The sequence below is a fragment of the Equus przewalskii genome, unplaced genomic scaffold (genome assembly GCF_037783145.1).
Source record: "Equus przewalskii isolate Varuska unplaced genomic scaffold, EquPr2 ChrUn-3, whole genome shotgun sequence".
NCBI lineage: Eukaryota > Metazoa > Chordata > Mammalia > Perissodactyla > Equidae > Equus > Equus przewalskii.
In genome coordinates, this window is record NW_027228751.1 from 800,232 (window position 1) to 806,832 (window position 6,601).

Genomic DNA, 6,601 nt, shown 5'->3' on the forward strand with positions numbered 1-6,601 from the left:
GGTTGCAAGGTCGTTTTGTCACAGGCTGAACACGGTCTTCACGGCTGCTTCACAGCACAACATGAATTTTGTTGTACTGACTTAAAGCCTATGAAATTTGCTTGCTAGATTCACCTCTTAGACCAGTGAGAGGGGAACCAAAAATCTGTCCACAGTATGATTTTGCGGGGGACACAAACATTCAATCCATTACAGGAATTTTCTACAAAATAACTGGCCTATTCTCTTTAAAAGATATCAAGGTCATAAAAGATAAGGAAACACTGAGGAATTGGAGACTAAAGAGACTCGACAACTAAATGATACGTAGTTCCTGGACCTATAATAGATATTGTTGGGATAATTGACAAAATTTGAATGTGATCTGTGGATTCAGTCAAATCAGGTGAGCCCTTTAAAAGGTGAAACATCAGAGAGACATTTCTCTGTTGGCCTGGAAGAAAGCGAACAGCCTTGTGGTGAACTGATGGAAGAGGCCGTGTGACTAAAACCTGAGGGTGGCCTGTGGCAGCTGAGAGTGACCCCCAGCTGACAGCCAGCAAGAAAACAGGGGCCTCAGTCCTACAACTGAAATGAACTGAGTTCTGCTTGGAAGGGGACCCCAAGATCCTAACCTGAAGGAACTGTAAGAGAGTAAATGTGTGTTGTTTTTGTTATTTTTATTTTTTAATTTTTTTTTATTTATTTTTGGTGAGGAAGATTGGCCCTGAGCTAACATCTGTGCCCATCTTCCTCTACTTTGTTTGTGGGGTGCTGCCACAGCATGGCTTGATGAGGGGTGTGTAGGTCCATGCCTGGGATTTGAACCTGCGAACCCCAGGCGGCTGAAGCGGAGTGTGCAAACTTTACTACACCACTAGGCCAGCCCCTGTGTGTTGTTTTAAGCTGCTAAATTTGTGATAATTTGTTACAGAACAATGGGAAACTAATACAGACACTCAGAACAATGAGTTCTGCAGCAATAAATGAGCAGCCGGAAAAGCTTCTTGACCAACAGGAGCAGTAACAACCCTCTGAAACCTGGTAGAGATGGTATTATACTGCCCAGGTGAGTTATGAAGGTTTTGCAGAATCCAGTCTGGACAGGAACACTCTGCATACAGAATAATGCACAGCATCAAAAGTTTGGCAACCAATATTTTAGAGCTGTTATCCTGGGGCGAAATTTGATTTCATTAAAAATGGTGGTTGTTGTGGATTGAACTGTGCCCTCCACCCCCACCCCAGATCATATGTTGAAGTTCTAACCCTTAATGGGACTCTGTTTGGAGATAAGTCATCTAGGGAGGTAATTAAGGTTAAATGAGGACATAAGGGTGGGGGCCTGATCCAATAGGGCTGGGGTCCTTATAAGAAGAGGAAGTGACACTGGAGATCTCCCTCTCTCCATGCACGTGCAGAGAAGAGGCCATGTGAGGACACAGCAAGAAGGTGGCCGTCAACAAGCCGGGGAGAGAGGTCTCATCAGAAACCAACCCTGACGGCACCTCGACCTTGGACTTCTAGCCTCCAGGCTGTGAGAAAATAAGTTTCTGTTGTTTAAGCTACCAGTCTGTGATACTTTGTTAAAGCAGCCCAAGCAGATGGACGCACTGCTGTACCCAGTGACTGCTTGATTAGTCAGTCTTATCTAAATAGTCAAAGTGCAATCAAGGTATGAAAATCCAGTTTTCAGTAGCTGTATAGATAGTGTCCCAGCTTCAGAATGAAGGAGGAGTACAGGGTGAAGTAAAATTTTGGTTTTCTTACGTATTCAAAGAATGAGTCACTCCAACTAGCTCAGTTTTCTGACAAGCGTAATGCTGTTAAAGCACTCAGATATCCTTTTTAAAATGATTTTGAATGGGCACCATTTTTTTTTTGAGGAAGATTGTCCCTGAGCTAACTTCTGTTTCAATCTTCCTCTACATTATTTGCGGGACACCTGCCACAGCATGGCTTGATAAGTGGTTCATAGGTCCACACCAGGGATCTGAACCGTCAAACCCCGGGCTGCCGAAGCAGGAGGTGCAAACTTAACCATGAAGCCACCAGGTCGGCCCCAAGAATGGGCAGCCAATTTTACACCCTTCCATCTCTTTTGATTTTTCAACCTTCAGAAATATAATCAATGCAAATTATTAAAATCACAAAACAGAGAGAAAGAAAGGGAAGAAGGGTTGTCATGAAAATCCTGATTCATGTGTTTCCTATATGAGGCTGTTCCTTGCCTCAGCTCCAACCTCTTCCCAGACACTGCTTTAATCATTTCCATTTGTTTTTCCTGTGGTGGATATCTCCGTATTTCTCAACAATAACTTTACACCATTGTTTAAAATTTATCAACCTTACACCTTGCCGTTCTGCAGTGGTAAAGGATTTAGTCCTCGTCCATCAACCGCAATTTCCCCACCCTCCAAAATGGTACTGTCACTATTCTCAGTTCCTCCACTTGTAGTCAGAGCTTCTTTAAGCAATACATTTAAACCCCTACATCTTATTTCTCGTGGATCTTGATACTTCCACTGCCTTTTTCCTCCCTTTACCACATTTCCAGGCTCCCACTTTCAATAGATATAGCTGTACTTTGACAATATCCAGATTAACAGCGTTTATACTTTGTTCTGAAACTATGGTTAATTTTCCTATCATTTGTTTATGGTTCCATTATACAAGTTGAAAGTCAATAACCAGTGTTAATATTATTATGATGGTATAAATACCGTTTGTCATAAAACTGAATATTGTGTTTGGGCTTCTCTCCTTATTTCATGTCATGACCCCCATACCTATTAATGGATAATAGTGCTAAACAGAAATACAATGAATATAAGTTAATGTTCCTCAGTCACTCAGAATCATAATTGTGAACTTTAAATATTTTGCTTGCCAAAAGCCGAGTGCTGTCTTTAGGGTTTACTGAAGTAGACAAGATGGTTTTCTCCTAATATTAGTAGCAGCTGTTATTTATTGAGCATCTACTAAATGTCAGGGATCCTGATGTGCAATATTCTTTAGCAGCAACCCTGTATTACTCCTATTTTTACAGATGAGAAAACAGAAGGTAATCAGATGGAAGGACTGGATTTGAATGAAAGACTGACATCAAGTTAGGTTGACCAACTCTCTCAGTTTGCCTGGGACTTGCGTGGTTTTAGCCCTGAAGAATCCTGCATACTGGGAATCACCTCAGTCTCAGGGAAATTGGGATCGTTGGTCATCCTACAAGTACAGATTCTCTATCTTTTTCTTCTGTTTAAATTACTAACAACAACAACAACAACAACAACAACAATAATAATCAGCCATTTCCATGACTTGAGCTTCATTGCTCTTTTGTTAGCCAGTTACATCGTTTGCTACTGGATTGCCTGAATTGGGAGCTCTTATGAAAGCCTGAATTGATGTCAAACCCGTATACATGTGCAGTGCTGTACGCCATTTATTCTTAAATATATGAAAGATATTCTTCTCAGTCTCCACTAGGATGGTAATTTTTGTATATGAAGCATACTTTAGGAACCTTCCTTTGCTGGTTCCCCCTCATGTTTATACCTCTACCATGGAGCACCTCAGAACTCAGGTCTTGAACTTCTTTCTGTATACACACTTGCATGGTGTTCTATCTACTCCCATGACTTTAAATATCATCCATTTGAGTTAATGACTCCTAAACATGTATTGTCAATGAGGATTCTCCCCTGCACTCCTGACGGGTACTCCATTACCTACTGGATATCTCCTTTTAGAGGTGAAATAGTTATCTTAAACTTACAAGGTCCAAAAGAGAATTTCTCATCTTCTCAAGAAAACTTGCTTCTTTCTCAGCCTTCTGTACTTCAAAAATGGCAACTCCACCGCTCCGGTTGCTCAGGCCAGATTTACTCATCTTTGACTCTTCTACTAATCTCTTTCCCTATATAAAATCTAGCAAATCCCCCAAAATACACCCAGAATCTTCTCACCTTTCACGACCTTTACCCTGACAACGCCTGGGTACAACTCACGTCTCACTTGGATTGTTGCAGTAGCCTATGTCCATCTATGGTCTACTCTCAATAAAAATCCAGAGTGATCCTTTTAAAACACGTGTTGGAGCCATAGTTCACAATGTTGATTCCAATGACCTCATTAGCATTGGATCCAACACCAGTAAGTACAGTTGATGTGCTAAAGAAAATTGACATTCCATCTGTCTTTATTGGCAAATCATCAGCTAATTCCCTGAAAGATGAATTCACCTATGAAAAAGGGAGCCATGTTTTCTTAGTTCCAGATTTTAGTCTTCCTCTGGAATATTAACTAATGCCCTTCCTTATCATAGTGGGCAGCTGTCTCATCTTGATAGTCATTTTCAGGATCACGAAATTTGTCCAGGATAGACATAGAGCTAGAAGGAATAGACTTCATAAAGATCAACTTAAGAAACTCCCTATACATAAATTCAAAAAAAGAGATGAGTATGACGTATGTGCCATTTGTTTGGATGAGTATGAAGATGGAGACAAGCTCAGAATCCTTCCCTGTTCCCATGCTTATCATTGCAAACGTGTAGACCATCCTCTAACTAAAAGCAAAAAAACCTGTCCAGTCTGCAAGCAGAAAGTTGTTCCTTCTCAAGGCAATTCAGACTCTGACACAGACAGCAGTCAGGAAGAAAACTGAAGTGTCAGAACATACCCCTCCACTTAGATCTTTGGCTCTGTCAGCACTCAGTCATTTGGGACTTTGTCGGAATCCTGCTCACAATACCATGACAGAATCTTCAGACTATGAGGAAGATGACACTGAAGATACGACAGTAGTGATGCAGGAAATGAAATTAGTGAACACGGTGTTGTGGTCCAGCTACACTCTAATGGTGAATGGGGTTACAACATAGCAAATACTGTTTGACCTTCAGAAGGAGATTGGCTTATTTTCCTTTATTTCGGTATAGAATTTGACTGTTTTTGCTCCCTTCAGAGATTTCTGTAGGAATAACTTACTTTTTAGTATTCTGCAGTTTAGTCCGATTACTGAAACAGGTTTTTCTCATCTGCTATTTATCTGCAGGAGTGTGCTTCATTTCGCTGATAACTAGTAATAGACTGGTGCTGTAACTCAAGCATCATGTCAACTCTTCTTTTTGGAATGAAATATAGCCAAAACACTAAAAGATGAATTCCTCAGTATAGCTTGCAATTAAGACCTAGATCATAGTACGCACATGTTTCATGTTTTACACACAAGATCAGTGCTGTGGCCACCTGGCATGAGCTAAGCCAGCCCCCATCTCCATAAAGTTACTTAGAGTCATTGAGTTGGAATTTGGTCGCTCTGGAATTTCCCCCAGTTGCCATCATTAGTGAGAGGCCACAAGCTAATTTAGCATTTTTCCTCCTATGGGCACCACAAAGAAACTCAAAGCTGTCTTTTTCCTTTCTATTCCCAGGTAGTCTTATCCTGATAGGAAAGGTCTGTACTAGTGCACATTTCAAAAGTTTTTTTTTAAAGATTTTTAACGCTATAGTGCTATGTATGAATTTGATTCATCAGCTAAAGCAATATATCTCTGGACTTTACTTCCTGAATTTCAGTATCCTTAAGGGCTTTGTGTTGTGCTCAAAGTGAAAAGAAAATGCTGTGTAAAAATACCAAACTTCAGCAACTGTTAATACTCAGATCATATACCTCTTGATAAAGAGCATCTTATGCCAATTAGCCCTGCTAAACTATGTACAGAGGAAATTGTTCAAGTATTGGATTTGAAAATAATTGCTTATGTTCAACAGACAGAACTAATGATGTATTTAAACAATGTATTATGAAAAGTAAATTATCTTATACATCACTGTAACTATGTAGAAAATATAGACTTCTGTATAATCAACATGCTAAGAACTTTTAGACGGCCTTGCGTGAAGGGAGTTTGAATGTTAATAAACATTTTTTCCACTTTAAGAACTGGCAAACAAACAAACGAACACGTGTTGCGTCTCTCCTCTGCTGGAAGCTCACAATTGCTCTCCATCTCACCCGGAGGAAGAGCGCAGCCCTTAGGCTGGTCTTACGTTGTGTGGTACCTCACCCCATTACTGTCTTGACTCAATCTCCAGTCGCCCTGGCTTCCTTGCTCCTTAATATCCAGATGTACTCTTTGCCTGCAAAGCTTGTCCCACAGTTATCGGAAAGCAGGACTGGCCATATAGTATGTGAAGTCCAGTACAAAATGAAAATGTGGGGCTTCTTGTTAAAAATTTATTAAGAGTTTCAAGACTGTGACAGCAGAGCATCAGACCAAGGAGGGGGCCCTTCTGAGCACGTGGTCCTGTGTGAAAGTCTGAGTCTCCGTCCCTCTGCAGCTTCACGCGTTCGTTCAGAAGTCATCTTCTCATGGAATCCTCCTTCCCTGACCCCCCCTATTTAAAACTTCAGTACCTAGCCCCACCCCCCAACCTGGAACTCCTCATATAACCTTGACTATTTCCTTTTTCTCTTTAACATTTCTTACCCTCTAACGAACTGTATAATTTACATATTTTGCATTTTCTGACCTCTCCCTGCATTAGAATAAATGGAGCCTGGGGTTTTGTTTTGTCAATGCTGTATCCTCAGCACTTAGAAGAGTACCTGGCACATA

General features: G+C 40.8%; 1 pseudogene; it reads left to right on the forward strand.

Moving 5' to 3' along the window:
• The first annotated feature begins 4,063 nt into the window (after positions 1 to 4,063).
• Positions 4,064 to 4,875, forward strand: LOC103547343 (E3 ubiquitin-protein ligase RNF13 pseudogene; annotated as a pseudogene).
• Positions 4,876 to 6,601: the final 1,726 nt, after the last annotated feature.